Below are 19,767 nucleotides of genomic sequence, written 5' to 3'. Positions count from 1 at the left end.
ATTCAAACCCCTGGAAACAGCATAAAAGCATAGTACAGGAAGAACTAGGAGGCCTGTAGATGTTTGGTTGATATACTTTTTCTGATCACAAAATTATTATTTTTATGACTATTTCTAAAATTACTTGGAATTGACATTCCTCTTTACAAAAACAATGCAAAGGCTGTGGGACTTGGGGAAGGAAGTATTCCCTTTGGACTTAAATGAGTTCAATCTTCATAGGCAAAAACCATGAACCCCAGTGGGGGCCCTTGACTGAGCACTCCCTCCTTGAAATAGAAAAAGGATATCCTTTGGCATATAAAAACCAGAAGCTCTGTAGAGAACCAGCCTCTTTCTTTGCCTTGAAACAAATAGCATTCTAAAATGTTGCAGCTTTGCATCCATCATGGGTGGATATACTCTAAACAAGTGAGCAGAACCATTCACCCTTAGAATATCTGGCTCTCGCCCAATTTATGCTCTATGTATGAGTTTTCATATGTTTTCCTTATCCACCTTTACCATCATTTATGCATCATTTACCATAAAGGTAGGACTTACTAATAAATCTCTTCTGCGGAATGCTGAAAAGAAATCCTAGAGGTCTTTCATATTTAATATCTCAATGATTCTGCAGCCTTCATTTTGTCATACTGTAGATTATTGTGGATAAGGCTTGCTTGAGCCCTAGTGTTATTTATCAACAAGACTCTGAGTGCATGAATATAAGGGAAATTTCTTAGCATTTGCATTGGAGGAATATGGAAGCTCTTGTCTCAGTTCCAGTTATTGAAAGTTAACACCAAGGCAGCAAGGCTTCTAAAGCTACTTACACTCGCAGTAAGTTCTCAGCAGTGGCTGCTAAAGCCCACGGATCCAGAGGTGGTAAGAAAACGTTTATGTTGCATTATCGGCTCAAAGTGACAAAAGGCAGGTAGCAGTGCCAGGGTGAGTGTTTCATTAAATTTTCCAGTCGGTGCCTTAGCACTTGGAAAAAAAGAAATGATACATGGTTAATGTTAATATGTGAAAGCTTACGCTCTGCTGATCGAATATAAGCAGTGCCTCAGTGGTGGGAAGAGACGTCGGAAAGTTTGTGTCAGAGAAATTCTGTCTATTCGTGTGTAAGTTCAAAGCAATTGAAATGTGGCCCAGAGTTGGCTTACTAGGTTTACTGCTTATTTTACCTTATGGAATAAAAAAGAATAAGAAATACCAAGAAAATGAAAAGTTAAATGATAGTGTATCAAAAAGGAAAAAAAAATGTTCGAACATTTATTATCGTTTAGCAGGTTTGGTGTTTATCAGGGGCACCCATCTTGGTAAAAAATTCAGCTAAGCAAGAGTTGAACTAAGCGGTCTTAAACCTAATGCAATATTCTGGGGCCCTGGGTGATGCAGTCGGTTAAGCGTCAGCCTCTTGATTTCGGCTCAGGTCATGATCTCAGGGTTGTGAGATCGAGCCCGCGTTGGGCTCTGCACTCAGCGGGGAGTCTGCTTGAGATTCTCTCCCTCTCCCTCTGCCTCTGCTCCTCCTCCGCCCTCAAATAATAAATAAAATCTTAAGAAAAAAACCAAAAACCTAATGCAGTATGCTTTAGACAACATGGTCTAAGGGTGCTCCTGACTTAGTTTGCGCTTTCTGGGCAGTCAGAAACTTCATTATGATATTTCCATAATGTCTTTTGTGTCCTGTTCTTATATTCCAGGGGCCAATAGTTCTGGATTTAATACAACCCCTAAAGAGGCTTTTAAAGAGAATAGTACATTTTAATGCCTATATTATTTAAACATAAATATATGTAATAATTTCAAAATATATGCTGGGAAGTTCTGCTGTTGACCTTTATCTTCTCCTCATTGGGCATCTCCTGAAGACTGCTAATCCGCCTCTGATCTGACTTCTCTGGCGCTGTTAGGCTAATTGTTTTGATTGTTTTCTCGGCTTTCCCCTGACCTCACTCCTATGTACCATTTGGTTTGAGCTTCTTAGTCTTTGCAATGCAAATGCTCAAAGTGAACCTCAAATTCAGTCGTTAAGGAAGTCTTGCTCCTTTCCAAAACGTTCAAAAAAAGCTGGCTGCCTGCCTTTACTTGTTAACTGAGAAGCTGATTTTTGTCTCTAAGTTGGTCCTGCAACTCTCTCTCCAGCCTGCTCTATGTCTGTGTTCTTTCTCCTACAAGGAAGTTGAAAGGAAGAAGTGAGCTGATCTCCAGGGTGGAAGAAAACGCTTCCTTGTTGGAGACAACTCAAAACAGCTCTCCCCTCCAGGGGCGCCCTGTCATTTCCTATGTAACATTAACATGCTTCTGAAGAAAGAGGAGTGAGATGTTATTGCTTAACCACTTCATACCCCAAATCATCTGGGGCAGAAAGTCACTGTCTGGGGCACAGAGAGGAGAGAAAAGTGTTGAAGTAAAAAGAAGCTGTGCAGTAACATCAGAAACTACTTGTTTTTTGATTAATTCACTCAATATTTATTAAGCAACAGCTTTACAGATCTAATATGATAAGCACGTCAGGGGATCAAAGATGAATTAGATATAAAACCTGTCTTTAGGTTTTAAATAGAAAAAAAAACCAAATAGAGAAAGCAATCAGATGTATTAATAACTTTGGCACTAAGCAGAAAGGCTCAGTCAGGGTCACTGGGGAGCAAACCCATTGGTGCCAGGGAGGAGGTGCAGGGAGGTAATGAGAGAAGGCTTCCTGGAAGAGGCAGTATTTGATTTGGCCTCTAAGGGTAAGAAACCGAGTATGGGGAGGGAGGAGTTTGAGGTTCAAAGGAGTTTGAGTTTTAGTGTAAAATGGTCCTGCACATACAATAATATACGATTCTGTTTGTTTAGTGTATTTCATATGAAGAGGGAACAGTTAAAAATAAGTTCTAAGTAGTAAGTTTGGAAGAGTTTGCCTAAAGGAAGGGGACTTAAACTTTATTTTCTAGGGTAGTCTTTCTTCAACTGTTAGAATCTCCTGGAATGCTTCTTAAACAATCATATTCATAGACCCTTACACTGCATCTTAAGTACTAAGCCAGTAACTCTGGGTTGGTATTCTGGAGTCTCAGGTTTTAACATACAAAAGTTATTATTACGTCTGCTAAGGATTGGGGACAACTCATCTAAGGAGTACAGAGCTCTTGAAAATTTTCTTTCATTCAACAGATAGTTACTGACTATCTACCATATGCCAACTGTGCACCGGGAATGGAGTGTGGAACAAGGAAAAGACCACTCTCATGGAAGAATAAAGATCTTTCGGCTGCTATCAATGACACAACTCGAGGAATTATTGTAGTTCACTCGAACCAGTTATAATCATCGGTTAAGCTTTGTGTGCTTCATTTACTTTGCTTATACTAGAGACTATCATGAAAAAACTTACAACCTTAGTTAAGCAGAATATTACAAGTTCCAGATAATAAATGCTATAGAACGTCAAAGGAGGGGGATCTTAGTGAGATTAGGGAAGTAGACAAAGGTCAGAATTTAGGCTGAGCCTAAAATATGGGTAGGATTTGTCTAGTCACAGAGACACTAAAGGGCGCTGCAGGTGGGGGCAATGCTAGGAGTGATGGTAGGAAGCATTATGAGATGATCTGGCCAAGAGAAGTGTTCACTTTGGTGACTTCTGAACATTAGACTGAGGTTGGATAAAATTGGGGGTAGGGGTGCATTGACAACAAAGCAGAATGATCAGAAAAACTGCCAGAAAAGCTAAAAGCATGGGGTATTTCTCATCAGCAGCATGCCAGAAGAGGAGTTCAGGCCGTTAAGAGACTCTAAAGTCAATCTTATCAGGAAACTAGAAGCCTAGGAACTCCATCTTAACACTTTACCTCTCAAATTACCAGCAAGAAGGATAATATTGTCCCTGTTTCCTCTCAATGTAAGCACACCTGATCATTTGTTGAGACTCTTCCCTAGTATTAAACTCATGGAGGGACTTATCATGTGAATTCTCATTAAAGTGACAATATAATACATATATAGTATAATGTCTATATCTTATATAGAGATACACTAAGTAAGCAATAGGATAGACAATACTATCAACAATGATTTTGCCAAAGGCCAGTAATTATTTTTCAGGTGATTATTCTTTATGTTAACTTTTGATAAAAATTAGGGCAAACATAAATCACAAGAAAGGCATCATTAAGGGAAGTCAAGCTAAGAGAGTTCAGAGATGTTGGCCTCCCGTAACATATTTTAGAGGACCTGAGACTGAATTCCACACTCAGTGATTAAATTTTAGATATTTGTGTTACTGTTTGCAGCAAGGTCCATCCCCATGAGACATTCAAACATCAGAAAGCAACACCGTGCCTCCCTTGTGCACTTTCGGAGTCTGATGTGCACCCTCATGGAAGAAGGGTCATTCTATGAATCCACAATGCTTTCCTTAAGAAAGAGATTTTAACATACTAGCTTGGATGACAATTTAGATAGCACAGAGTTCTCTGTGTAAGATAATTTATTTGTACCTAAAATATTATGAAAGCGCACATGTCTTCTCCATAAGAGAAACTCAGTGTTAGATCGGAATTGCTCCTGATGTTAAGTGGTGCTACCAGCTGATTGGCCCACCAGGAGGAGTTGGTTACAAAGTACACTCTTAAGTAAGAAGATGAATCGACTTGCAGGATAGAGTTATTTAGTAGTGTCCATTTTTACACCTGAGAACTCCTGCCAAAGACAACAATTTAGATTCAGTGGAGTTGATGTTAAACTGTTCTGTCTGACAGTAATTAGCCAAAGTATTTTATTGCTTCTTGTGGTTGTTCTTAGCTCATGATATAAAACCATGTCATCACTATAGAAGAGGATACTTTTCTTCCTTTTTGTTATTGCAGGTGGGCTGGTGTCCAACTCATCTAAAAACAGAATCAAGCTCTTTAAATGTAAGTTAAAGAGAAGAGGGGCTATGACATAAGCCCTTTTAAAAACTATATAAAATTAGAATTTGATTAGTCCAGAGACTCTTTCTTCTCATCCTCCTTCTGACATAGTATTATAATATGGGGATATTATAATATTATAATAAAATTTGGGGCACCTGTCTGGCTCAGTCAGTTGAACATGCGACTCTAGTCCTCAGGGTTGTAAGTTTGAGCCCCATGTTGGGTGTAGAGATTACTTAAAAATAAAATCTTTTAAAATATTATAAAATAATATAAAGCATGGATATTCAAGGTTCTATGCTGAGATCAATAGTTCCTTAAAGGCATTGCCTTCTTGTTTCCTGCCTGTTGCAGAAGAAGCTGATACTCAGGAAGATGTCAACATTGCAGGCACTGATATTATTCTAAGCATCTGTGCTTATAATCTAAGAACAATTGTCTATGACTTTGACAAGCATCTATGGGGTCAAATGCTAATGAGAGACCATTGAAGGCTCTGAAGCGTCTTGTGTTGTTAGGATGGTGAGATGAAAGAGTGTAGAATGATCAGCCGTGTGAAATCTTTTCCTATAATGTAGTGACTCTGAGACCTCAGGCTGAGAGACATGGCCCAGATGAGGTAGCATTTTAAGAAGATATCTGGAAAACTAGGGAGTCTACATTTGAGGATAGAGCAAGATTCCAACATGTTCAACTCCATGTTGAAGGTGAGGTATGCTACACTTTTGAGTTTTTCCTGGGGGAAAGAGACATGGAGAATTAATTAGAGTAAATAGTGTGGGATGGATTGGAACTATCTGTTCAAAAACATGTCTAATGCATTTGGCAGTTTTATGTTCTTCTCATGACGGCTATTTAGCTTAAACTGACTGATCAAATGTTCTATAGCAGATAGAGTGTCTATGCCCAAGAAGAAAATAAATTTGAATTCTACAAAAGAATGGTAAACATTAGATAGGAAAAAAAAAGAAAAATTTTCTTACCTAGTTCTCACAATAATTGAGATTTTCTAATTTCTGTCATAGAATCATGTCGTTAATCGCCATGACCAGGTAAACAATTATTGTTAGCCCCGATAGGCTTAAAATATTCCATTGAGATCTAATAACACTTTTAAAAGGTAATTTTATTAGGCAGTTTGAATTTAATAAACATCTATGTAACTTCCTTTGCATTGTTATTGACACTTTATTTTATTGCCTTTACAATGTCATTTAACTTCTGGGCAAAATGTTTTGAATCAAAAGACAGGCTGATTAATCAATCCAGTGCCCCCAGGTATAGGACTACTGCCTTTCTCCACTTTGTTGCTGTGTGGTGAATAGAGAAAAACTCTCCAGTCAGAGGGCAGTGATATTTTTTTAACCTTATATTATTATTTATGGTATCCTAAAGCTCCTTACTTCATTTTTGTTCTCAAAGGGAGATATCAATATTAAGGAGCTTAAAGGACTTAAGGTAGAAATGGCCATTTCTTTATACTGCCCAAGTTGGAGATAAGTAGGCAGCCAGCATTTATTAGTCATTAAATAAAACTGGTTCTTTAATAAGACAGCTATAGAAATGCTCACTCCTTATTCCCTAATGTTCCACTTGCTAAATGACTGCCATTTAATACAACAATTTGTAATTATAAATGGATTTGGCTACTTTTCCTTCTTTGATTAACTCTATAGATCTGTAGAATAACCCATACTGAAATTCTCTTTCAACTGCAAGTTTCGTTCTTTTTTTTTTTTAAGATTTTATTTATTTATTTTGAGAGAGAGAGAGAGTGTGTGCGTGTGTGTGTGTAAGCAGGGGGAAGGGCAGAGGAGAGGGAGAAGCAGACCCTCCATTGAGCAAGGAGCCCAATGCGGGGCTTGATCCCAGGACCCTGAGATCATGATCTGAGTCGAAGGTAGATGCTTAACTGACTGAGCCACCTGGGTGCCCCATCAACTGCAGGTTTTCTATCAATAATAATTTGGTGGAATTATTGCCAACCCTAATATTTAGGTTACACATAATTATCACGGAGAGACATACAATTTATCAATCTATTAAGTTATAATTAATCATTGTGGGTTTGTAAGTGGATCTTACCTAGAAGGAAATAGGTATGATATGGGCCTTATCAAGATTTAGATCACCCAAATAACCAATAAATCTATCACGACATGCTCAGCAAATGCGAATCACACAAAGCCATTTCCATATCTAGCCAAGAGTCAACAATTAAAATATCTGCTAACACCCAGTGGTGAGGTTGCGGAGAAATGTGAACTTGAGAGAAGTTCAGCAGATCAGTTAATTTGCATTAACTTACTCACCATTTTCCAGATGTTCGCAGAGAATTTAATTTTAGTGCTAGGGAGTTATGTCCTCAAATTGCCTACAGGGTACAAAATGGGGGTTGGGAATATCTTTTGCTCTTTGGATCTTGGCATTATTTTCCTGACAGTCTGCTGTGTTGACCTAATGCTCCAGTTATCTGTGATATGAATAGGCTTTTTCGGGGAGTCAATCAGTAAGGTGTAAGTTCGAGAAAGAGGGCTGGTCTGTGGCTGGTCAAAGTAGAATTAAAGTAATAAAGAGCCAATCTGAAGGCCTACGACCTCAGTAAAATGCATGTTGGGGGGTATGTGGGTATGTAAAGTTTCTTTCAAGGGAAATTTTGGTGAAAGGTTATGTAGTCTTTCCTATCTCTTGCACTGTGCCAAGTAGTAAGTTATTGTCTCTCAGTTTCAAATCCACCTTCCCATATCCTGCTTTGTGATGTTGAAATTCTGAAAACCATACTTCTTCTTTGCCAGCAGACTTTCTGTTCATCTCTGCCAAGAAGGGATGCTGAAAGGAGACAGCAAGTCTGGCAGAGGAATGCGTGCCTTTCTGCCTACTGCCTCGGCCTGTTTCTGTTTCCTGTTCTTGTTAGAGTCCCCCTAGCAACACTTCTCCACCTCAGGAACAGCAGTGGACTGCAATCTGCAATGTTTTCCAATGTGGAGAAGCAGTCCTGCCACCCCTCACAGTCCCCAGCAGCAGCCCCCTCCTCAGAGGTCTAGGTCCTACTCCGGGGGGGCCCCCCAACTCTAAGCTCAGAGATCTTGGCTGAGCAGCACCTCCTCTCAGTGCTGCGGGGCCCCCTCTCCTACATTCTGTATTTCAATCATTCCAATCCCTTGTTTCTTCCTCCAGTCTTAGAAATGATATCTACTTCTTGAAATTCCCACCTCACGGATACCTTGTTTTCTTTTTTGCATTTTCATTTTTAATCTTAATTAACAATTCTTTGTATTGAATTATCTCTATTAAAATAAGCGGTATTGTTTTCATTCTGTGTCTGGAATGGAAGAGTGAAGCAAATTAATCAAAATGATTTTCCTTCTAAGGGTGTTTCCTGCTCCTCATTTAAGGGTAAACAATCAAGAAAGTTAACAAAAAAAATAGTATATAGAAAGAAAAATAAATAATATTGTAATTTTGTTCTTAGAAAATCATATACACACAGTAGACAGACACTCAATAGATAGATTTTGATATAGATGTAGATATGTATTTATATAGAGACAGTGTTATGAGTTGAATTGTGTTCTTCCCAAATTCAAAGGTTACTTTAGAACCTCAAAATGGGACCTTATTTGTAAATGTAATCATGTATGGTGAGGTCATACTGGAATGTGGTGGGGCCCTAAACCACTATGACTAGTGTCTTTATAAAAAGGGTAAATTTGGATACAGGCATGAACGTAGGGAGAATGCTATGTGAACATAAAGACAGAGATAGAAATGAATGCATCTTTAACCCTAAGAACCCCAAAGATTGTCACAAGTTAAGGAGAGAGGCATGGCAGAGATTCTCCCTTTCAGCCAACAGAGGGAACCAACCAACCCTGCCTACACTTTGATCTCAGCTGTCCAGCCTCCAGAACTGTGAAATATCATTTTCTGTTGTTTAAGCCACCCAGTTTGTGTTACTTTGCTGTGGCAGCCCCACCAAACTGAAACAGATAAAATTATATATGTTATAAGTTACGTAAGTTATAAAACACACACACACACACACACACACACACACCTCAAACTGAAAATAGCATGTTTTGAAATAGGGAGAAAAATCAGCAAGGTGGCATGTCTACAGTGATTTGATATGGGTTCTTAGTTATGTATATTGATATAACATAATTGAAAACTAATTTCTATTCTATTAGCTTTCTCCAATTGAGCGCTCATGTTATTGTGATATACAGAAGGCAGAAGCAGGTAGGATCCCAGGTAAGTAAATCCCTGGAAAACAAATAATTTCTATTGAGATGACTGTGTTCCTGAACCCACATCTGGTGGTTTTTCATCTGTGCAGATCTAACTGTAGAGTCATCGCTTTGGTAAGCACACTAAATCTCTCTAGGTAACCTTGACGCTGAAAACCTTAAAACCTCCAGCAGTCTAATTAGGTCAAACCCAAATTCAGCCTCTTCGACCATAGTCCTGCCTGCACTTTTCCACTATACTTCTGCATCACAGTGTATTTTCCCCTAAAACCATTTCAAATCTGTCCTAATCTTTATCCTTTCTGTCAAATTCCAACCTCAAACACTTTACTTCCTAAACTCCCCCCACTTCCTCCACTGTTCCTTTCCACGATTGATGGATTGATTGGTTGTTTAATCTGATCATCCTAGGTTTCCTTTTTGGAAAGACAGTTTTCTTCCTGTGTTCTCACCTCCACTGGCAATTCCAGGTTTGTTTTGCTGAACCTAAGCCATCCTACTGCTTTAGTTCCTCATATTCAGTGTCTCCCTCTCCAGTGCCAATAATGTGCATCTCCTAATCCTAGAGGGTCTTTCCCTTACCACGTTCCTGATTAAGGTGAGTTAATGGGGCTGGATCAGTTATGGAACTAGTCATAGAATAATGGAAAAAGATAATTTCACTCCATTAAGGGAATTAGAGATAATTTACTCTCACACCTTCATTTCATAGATGGGTTTTTATTTTTTAAGCCATCTTTTGAAAAATCTCAAAATCACCTCTGAGGCAAACCTACAGATTAACCTGTATAAATTTACGAAAGAAGTAGAAATAATTCAGGAAGAGTCACCAAGGAAATCCATGTTTTGAAATTTGGACTAGATATTACTTATTTTTCAAAACATGTTATTAGGCAAATATTGGTTGGAATGCATAAGACATTATACTAAGTGCATTACATGGACTACTTCATTTAATTCACTGCAATTCTGTGAGGTATTATCTTTCCCATTCTAAACATAAAGAAACTGATGCTTAGCTTAAGTAACTTGCCTGTGGTCACATAGATGACAAATTTACCAATAAGTACTTGAACTCCATTCTATCCAACTTCAAAGTTTGTACTGTTAACATTACCATCAACACTACACTAGCACTAAACTCAATCAATTTCTCCTAAAAATATGGTTAGACTACAAGTGAGTGTGTGTGTGCTTCTGTGAGTCATATGTAGGTAGTGAGGAGAGATGAAGGAGGTGGGCAATTTGTGGTGAGGCATGAAAATGAAGGGTATATGTTCATATATAGATAGATATATATACACTCTCACTCTATGTTCTCCCAATAGGGAGAATGAATTCACTCTGTCCATCCTTAAATGTATCTCAGAGATATTTATTCTTTACTTGACTCAACAACGTTTGGAATTCAGTCTTCGGCTGTGGAAAACTGCCCCATCTCAGATGGGAATGACACTTAGAACCACAACCTCCTTAGTACATTTGCAATTGAGTTCACAATCTAAAAAAAAAAAAATGTAAGAAATATTCCTAAGAAGCATAGTTTGACTCAGGTTATGAAAACAATGAAACATTCAGAGAATATAAAAGCATTTATTGGTATTATTAAATCTTCGGCCATCAGGAGGGAGATTTTTCTGAAGCACAGAGAACCAGAGAAAAGAGAACATTGATTTCCTGCCAGTTTTCACAGGTTTACCACTATGAACGTAGCAAATATCATCAATGTAACTATAAGTCCTTTAATTTAAGTAGGAGCAGGGTTATTTTAAATTTTCCAGGCTTGGGGCGCCTGGGTGGCTCAGTCGTTAAGCGTCTGCCTTCGGCTCAGGTCATGATCCCAGAGTCCTGGGATCGAGCCCCGCATCGGGCTCCCTGCTCTGCGGGAAGCCTGCTTCTCCCTCTCCCATTCCCTCTGCTGGTGTTCCCTCTCTCGCTGTGTCTCTCTGTCAAATAAATAAATAAAATCTTTAAAAAAATAAAAAAAAATAAAAAATAAAAAAAATTTTCCAGGCTTTTCCTCTCCATCTTGAATGTTGTTAGAATGCCACAAACTTTCAAGATCAATGTTACCTACTTCAGAAAGGGTAATAAACATAGAGCCCTATAGTCTTCTTTGTTGTTCACATTCTGTTAAGAAATCTGAAAAGCCTAGCTGTCCCAGAATTGCTTTGTGCCTCTAGGGGAGAAAAAAAACTCATTGGACATTAGGTTTCCACGAGAAGTACATTTTCCTTGGGAATTTGCTACTAAATAGTTAAGTGGCTTTGGCAAGTTTGACAGTAATGTCTGTAAGCCATTGTTTCCTCATCTGCAACATGAAGAGGTGGGGTTAAGTTAGTTTTATAACTCTGGCCAGGTCTAATGTTACATAATAAATACCATAAAATGTCAGCAGAATTGATGCCTTCACTCATATAAGACTCACACCAAGTCCCTGGGTTTTCCAGATTTTGTTTGTGGTGAGCAGAGAAGTGGAAGTTAGCTTTGAGACACACATCACTTATCTTCCGGATGAAAGACAGATTAGATTTCAAAATTTCCATGTTCTCATTCTCTATTCTTTCCTGGGAAAATGGCTGAAGGTGAGCACAAGGGATATAATTGAAAAAGGAAAATGCTGGTGGCAGACATACTGAAAAACCTGCTCAGATATTGAATGTGTCCAAAATGTTATTTCCCAATGTAAAAGGGATGCTTGAAGATGATATTATTGAACACTTCTGGGCTGAAAAAAGACTGCTTAACAATGTGAATGCTTCATAGTGTAAGTCTACAACCAAATCTTAAGTTCCCTGTCATCATAAAGGTGATAGAACGGTTCTCCTTTAACCCCATCTGAACATCTTTACTCAGAATTTCCATGATTTTTGTAGCTTCATACTAACATGGACTGAATTTTGTCTTTTTAGGAACACAGGAGTAATTACCATGTAAATAAAAACAATTACTCACAAATCATGACAATAATGTATGTATGTATCCATTAGAAGTCAACCAGAAAAGCAAAAGTACTAAGACACACACACACACAGACACACACAGACACACACACATTAGTTGCTCTATTTATATATAAATGTATATATACATTATTGTGTGTATATATGTATGTGTGTGTTCATGTGTGCATTTTACCTTATGCAGTTGTGAGAGTTGGCTAAGCAGTCTCTGTAAGGCTGTTGTCTTTGCATCTGATGCTGCTGAAGCTTAAAGTCTACCAGGCAGGAAGTGGGAAAAGGAAGATTAGTTCAAACTGGGAGTGAGCAAGAACAAACCTAAGCCCACCAGCATGAAGCAGCTTGGGATGGAGTAAAACTCGTATTAGTCTTATTAATAAGCAAAATAAGTGAGTCAAAGAAAGACACATGCCATATAATTTCACTTATATGTGGAATTTAAGAAACAAATCAAAGAAAAGAAAAGACAAACGAAAAACCCAGACTCAACTACAGAGCTCAAACTGGTGGTTACCAGAGGGGAAATGGCTGGGGGGATGGGTGAAATGGTGAAGAAGATCAAAAGTACACTTATCTTGATGGACACTGAGAAATGTATATAATTGTTGAATTATTTTATTGTACACCTGAAAAATTAATATAACACTATATTCTAATTATACTTCGATTAAAAAGAAACGCACACAAAAAACCAAACACCTCATGGCAGTCTTGTTACCTCTGATCTTGAGGGTTTGGGTGTCCTGCAGAGGCTGGGATCCTTCATCATAGAGCTAAAAACATGCACCTGTCCCAGAAGACAGAAAAGCTATAGGAAGATGTAGGGAAAGGTGGAGCACCTGAAGACCTAGTATGTGCCTCATGCTGACGTGAGCCTGATTATCAGCACAACACGCATGCGCTCTAAAATGGCTGATACTTCACCTCCACCCTTCAGACCTCCTACCAGAATCTCTCTGGTGACCAAATTTACCCAGAAACAGGAAAGGGATTTTTGGAAAATGAAGTTTAGCCTAGCCAAGTTGATATACTATAAAGCCATCACAATGCTCTGCCAAGATACTTAATTGACAAGAGCAAGATATTGCCAAAATAAGAATTCTACCTTGTTGAACACCTATTGTGTAATCATTTCCAGTCCATCTAAAGCATATGTTTTGCAATTTTCTTTGGTGTGAAGCTATTGTGGGGAAGCTCTGTTTTTCACTTATCAATGTCTTTATTTCTCCATCACTCTTTAAAGGCAATATCACTGGGCATAATATTCTAGCATGACATTTAACTGATATTAGCCAATATCCTAACATAGTCTTCTGTCTTTCATTCTATTATTTGTCTAATTGCTTCTCTATCTTTTCTTTGTTTCCTTTAAAGACCTTCTCTTCTTGTTTGTGTTATAGAGTGTGGCCATGTTGTAAATGGAAGTAGAATTTTTATTTTTCAGGCTTGAATTTTTTTTTTTTTTGTCTTTCTGGATCTGAGGATTGGTTTATTTCAACAATTCTGGTAAACATTTTAGCCTTTATCTTTCTGAATAACACTTCTTTTCCCATTTTCTCTATTTCATATTTTTGAAATTACATTTAGACATATATCTCACTTTCTTCTGTGTTTCAACCTTTCTCTCATAACAACATTTCCTTCTTTGGGCTGTGTTCTTGCTAACTTATTCATATATATTTTCTAGTGCACTATCTCTTCATCTCTGCTTTGTTGTTTAATCCATCCACTGAATTTTTTATTTCAACCTTAATACTGCTCATTTCTAGAAACTCCAATTTAGTTCTTTTCAAATCTCTTTATAATTGTCTGTTTTCTATGTTGTTGTTTAGGCTTATCTTTTATTTCTTAAAACATATTAAACATAGTTATTATATATTCTGCATTGGATACCTTTAGTATCTTCAGTGTTCGGGGCTCTGCTTCTATTGTCTGTTGTTGTTGCAGGTTGGGTTCTCTGAAAGCAGATGCTGAGATTAAATTTGAGGTAAAACTTATTTATTAAGGGTCGGTTTGTGTGAAGAGTAGGGAGAGGAGGTCAAATTGCAGTGCAGGCTCCGTACAGACATTGGCCAACATGATGAGTAGCTGGGGAGTGAATATAGTCCACTGGATTCAACCTGGGCAGAAATGGCTGCGCCTTTACACCTTCACCTTGCTCTATCACCAGATGCAAGCTGCTCAGGAAGGGTGTGACTTTGAATGAGGCTACTCTCTAAAGCTGAGGTGGATCCTGAAAGAAGCTGTCTGCCAACCTCGTCATGGGCAGCATGACCTTCCTTCAGGGAGTTCTGGGCATCTCCATGTCTGTCACAGTTGTTTTGGATAGTTTTCACTCATGTTGCCTAGTTAATCTGTACTTTGTTATTTTTGACAGTCAATGCCCAGTTTCCTTGGATCTTTAAATGAAGGCATTATTTCAGGTTTGAGTTAAGGTTGTTTCGTTCTATAGAAGATATATGCTTGCTTTTAGTAGTCACCCGAGTACACGATCAACTTAAGACTATTTAGAGTTTTGCAAAGCCGCAAAGTTTTCATACATTTCAAATACAAAAGCACATGAGCCCTGAATTTTGGTTATAAATTTCCAGAGCAGATTATTTTTTTCCCTTCAACAAAGGGCATTGTTCTGATGCTCACTTGTGAATGGTGGGTTTCTCATTTATATTGAGTGTTTCCCTTTAGATTTTCAGCTTTTACGAGATTGTCTCCTATAAGATTTCTCATCTTCAATGGACCCAACCTTTTAGGCTTCATTTTGTATCTCAGTGCCCCCAAAGCTATCAAAGTGAGTGTAAGTTATTTAGTGTTTATCTGAAATCCTCAACTATCCTATTTTCACATAATTTCTGGCCCCTCCCTGTGTGTTTTCTTCTACACTTCTCTCATTCCCCATCAGGAGAATCGTTTAGGGAGAATCATCATTGACTGTAATGCTGGAAACAATATGATCTATATACTCTATTCAAATAAAGATTGGCATAGCTCAGATATTACAACTCAAAAATCCAAGATAATGTAATTCAAAAGTGTCAAATAGATATTTCCCAGAATTTTAATTCAATTAGTTAAGACAATAATAGATTTTGATTATGATAGCAACTTCCTAATCATATAAAACTGCTTTATTTACAAATGACAACATATTTTTCACCAGCTCACCACCAGTTAATTGATGTAATTCCTAGTTTAGGCATTATTTTTTATCAGCTACCCTACTTTGAATTTTATCATTTCCATATTTTATCATTGAAACCATTTTCCTAATTCACTGACTTAGAGCATATGTTTTCTATTCTATATGTTCTAAATATTTTTCCTATTGAGATCTTAACAGGGAACTACCTGGAGGCTTTTGAAAAGAATCTTTAATCAAAATGTAAAAAGCCTATGGTTTGTTTTTTATATGTTACACCTATATAATATGGCAAAAATCACACTACCACCTTGCAGGCTTATGCCACATTTATTAAATAGGACTAATTGCACAGATGTGTAGCTCATTTTTTTGCATTAAAAGCTAGGTATTAGCCAAATTTGTGTATTATTAACTCTACTGAACAGAAGAACTCTTTGCAGACAGTAGCCAAAGAAAGGGATAATAGTTAAATAAATTGTAAGTATTGGTTACTCATACCCCTCTGCAGAATGACATCATTTGAGAAATTGTGTCAGCTGTGCCTATCAATTGGGCTCTAGGCATGCCGAGGTCTGTAAGATTCTGTATTGTCCTCACCCATGTCTTTGTCCTCACCTCCTAACTTTATTGACTATTGTTTTCCTTTGCACTGAGTTGAAAGGACGATAACATCTGCCTCCAACAAATATATTCAGAATTTCTTTTGTACTTACAAATTGGAGATAGAATGGAGAAGTCTCAGAGTTTAATTTATTTTCTTGCTGGCTGATTTCTCATGAGGCTTTCTTCCTTTTCAGGAAGTGTCTGGATATAACTCAGTAGGTGGACTATTGACTATTATCATGCCTGGTAGTAGAGTATTATATTAATGCTATGAACAGTTTCCTGATACTAGATATGAAGGGAAAAGAGAGATCACTTGTTGGCATAAGGTCAAGGCAGGGGCATCATGGGCATATTGCTAAATTTTATGCAGAATATTTTTACTTCTGAAAAATCACTTAACCTCTGCTTTGGTTTTTCTAGTTGTAAAGTGGGGTGTTGAAGAGGTTATACAATTAATATTTCTAAAGTATTCTTAAAATGAAAAATGCTATGCAGGTGTTAATTATCTTGTCACGTTATTATTAATAGTAATTTAGGTAATACATTTTAAAACACAACCATCATGCCATTTTGCAGCCCAGTGAGCTGTTTTCCTTGAATAGCAGGAATATGAGTATCATATAGATTTTAACATTTATAAAACAATTATATATATAATATATAATCTCTAGAGGTAATCATATCTAAACAAGTTGTAGGATTACATTACATTAAGAGGAAAAAAAAAAACACCCTAAAACAGGTAAGAATACATGCAGATCAATAAACCAAAACACACTGGCTGTGTGTGCATGCAGCACATATGTGTTCTGTGCCAGCCAAGAGAGACAAGGGTTGAAGGAATATTACCTTAATGAAGGAAACAGGTCAGTGATCTCCAGTATATTTTGACAAATTCTACTTTCTTCTGTCAATTCTCTTCCCCAGAGGCCTAACAGGAAGAGAATTTCAAATAGCTTTACTGGTTTGTGCAGTCAATAAACAGAACATATGGGAAGATAATACCACAGGGTATTAACAGCTCATGGGTTACGTAAAGGAGAAACTTCTATGCATGACTCTTATTAGTGTTCTCCAGAGAAACAGAATCAACAGGATCCACACACATACACACACAAACATATATATATATATATATATATATATATATATATGGAGAGGAAGAGGGAACAGGAGAGGAAGGGGGAGAAAGAGAGAGATTTGTTTTAAGAATTGGCTTTGGAAGGCAGCTATGCTCACCACTAATTCTGGAGGCCAAGAAGTCCAATGATGAATCTGTGTTCTTCCTGGTTCCTAGAGAAGCAGTAAAGCCAGTTGTGGAATTCAGTCCAAGTCCAAAGATTTGAGAAGCAAGAGTGTTGATGCCAGAGAGCAAGAGACATCTGTCCCAGCTCAAACAAAACAGCAAACAGGCCCTTTGTCTGCCCTTTTGTTCTATTCAGGCCCTCAATGTATGGAATGATATCCACCCACATTGTGAGGGTAATCTTTACTCCATCGATTGATTCAAATGTTAATCTCTTCCAGACACACCCATAGGTAAAAGTTTGACCACTATCTGAGCATCCCTTAATTCAATCAAGTTGACGCATAAAATTAACCATCACACACTGTTACAGACATTAAGAAAACATCAAAAGTAACAGATAATCAGGGGAGTCATGTGCTTTCTATATCTGAGGAGAAGAAATGCCCTTTGATCTAAGAAGAAATGCCCCTTCTTAGAATTCCTAAGGACATGTAGTGTGTAGTCAGTCTATGGGAGGGACCTTGAAAAGTTTACCAGACACTTCTTATCAGAAGGCATAGATTTGTGTAGATTAAGGTTTGTTTAGATTAAGATAGGTGGGTAAATACTTCTGGAATGTCACTAGAACCGAATACAGAACCCAATACTCTAACCTTCCCCTTAGATGAATTTCTGCCCTTTCTGTCTTGATATAGCATTTATTTGAAGCACGAATTTTAATTCCTAAGATTCTATTCTATGCTGCAAATCGTGATGCTTATACTTATGGAAAAATAAAAGATTATATGATATGGATCCTAGCCACAAGCTCCTTACTGCCTAGAAGTGGAGATGAGGTATGTGCACAAATAATTGTGTGATTTAGGTGTTTTTTTCAAAAACTACCATATTAGGTAGCTTTTGTTGTATAATAAATTACCCCAAAATGCAGTGGCTTAAGATATCAGCCATTTATTTAACTCATAATTCCAAATTGACAATTTTAGGCCAGATTCAGCTGATCTAGACCTAAGATAACTCAAGCATCTATCGTTCACTTTAGCCTAAGGACCTCAGTTCTCCACAAGATGTCTTATCCCCCAGCTGGCTAGCCCAGTCTTTTTCATATGGTAGAATGCTCTAGAAGCATAAAGAAAGAGAAAAAATGAAAAGTGTTAAGTTCTTTTCAAGCCTTTGCTTGTGTCACATTTGCTACTGTTCTATTGGCAAATATAAGCTAAATGGCCAACCAGATTCATCTCTGAATGGAAGGAGCTGCAATGTAACATTACAAGGGTATAAAAGGTAGGGAAAGAATATGAAGCCATTGTTGTAATTTGCCAACACTGAGGGACAAAAACAGACTCTCCTTGGAATGAATGCCAGATGCCATTGCCAAGAACCTTGCCCATCAGGAACATACTTTCATAAATTAATGTAGTTCCTCTTCCCTAGACCCCTTTTTCCTTGAGATTATAAGAAATTTCCAGGGTGTATAGTCATGGCACAAGGGTTATTTCTTGTTGTTATCTCCAACAGGTTTGCTGGATTTAGAACTAAGTTGTACTCCCTTGAAGTTTAGAGAGTCTCCACAATCTCTTTCTTCCAAAATAGTTGTCCTCCATCAACACTGAATAGAGCTTCCACACACAAAACCTCTCTTCCTTCCATGGATTGACTCTTGGATTATATGTCATTGCAAGGTAGATAGAGTTGAGCTCCCTGATCTGATTGCTGTTTCTGTTTTTGCTGCAAAATTCTTAAAGTTGCAGGTGAAAATAAACCACTCTCTATGTTACTTCAGAAAAGGATGCTTAAATCTAAATTTCCAAATTGGTGCTTGTACTTCCAATGTTGTAACTTTTTATATTTACTCACACATGCATATCACCAGAAAGCAAACCTACCCTCTCAGAATTTCAGAACTATCATGACTTTTTTTTATCAGGTAATTTCTAGCAAAAGTTCAGGAACATCACGATGGTTTTATCTTAAGTGTCCTATTGCTCTGACCTGTCCCTAGACCTAGTAATAGGGTCATTCTGGGTCATCCCAATAGGTTGTTTGTTTGTTTGTTTCTCATTGACTGGCCTGGAAAAAACAGTATTTTAGGAATTGTCAAAACTGATTGATGATTAGAATGAAGACTTTGAGCCCAAATGAGAGTGCATGTCTACAGAAAACCCTTCCAGCTATATTGAAGTCTGCTTTTTTAATAACTGAATCCAGAGACTATGATCTTGTTCATTCTTCCCCGAATCTCCTGGGGATTCCAATGTCTGCTTTCTAGGTTCCTTTCCCAATAGCTTCCATTTTGTCAGGATCTCTCCCTATACCTCTACCAGGCACAAAACCAATTAATAACTAGATATCCACATCATTAGCCACCCAATGCTATAAAAGTAGAATGGGTTAAGTTGCAAGACAGCTCACAGTAGAGAAAATTGTTCATGGTGGAAATAGATTATTTGAAACTGGGGAAGTCAGGAAAGAGTTCATGAAAATTGTTATTTCACTGTTTTTGACTTGGAGGATGTATAATCTTTGGTTATTAAGGAAGAGGAAAAGGGCATTCCTTGAGTAGTTAAAAGTGGAGCAAATGCTCAGTTATTGGAAGTTTAAGCTGTTTGGGCAGAAGAAAGTTCTGGAATACTTTGGAATTTATAGTTTTTGAAGGGATAAAGCAGGTAATAAT

The sequence above is a fragment of the Halichoerus grypus genome, chromosome 5, assembly GCF_964656455.1.
Source record: "Halichoerus grypus chromosome 5, mHalGry1.hap1.1, whole genome shotgun sequence".
Lineage (NCBI taxonomy): Eukaryota > Metazoa > Chordata > Mammalia > Carnivora > Phocidae > Halichoerus > Halichoerus grypus.
This window is presented reverse-complemented; position numbering follows the sequence as displayed.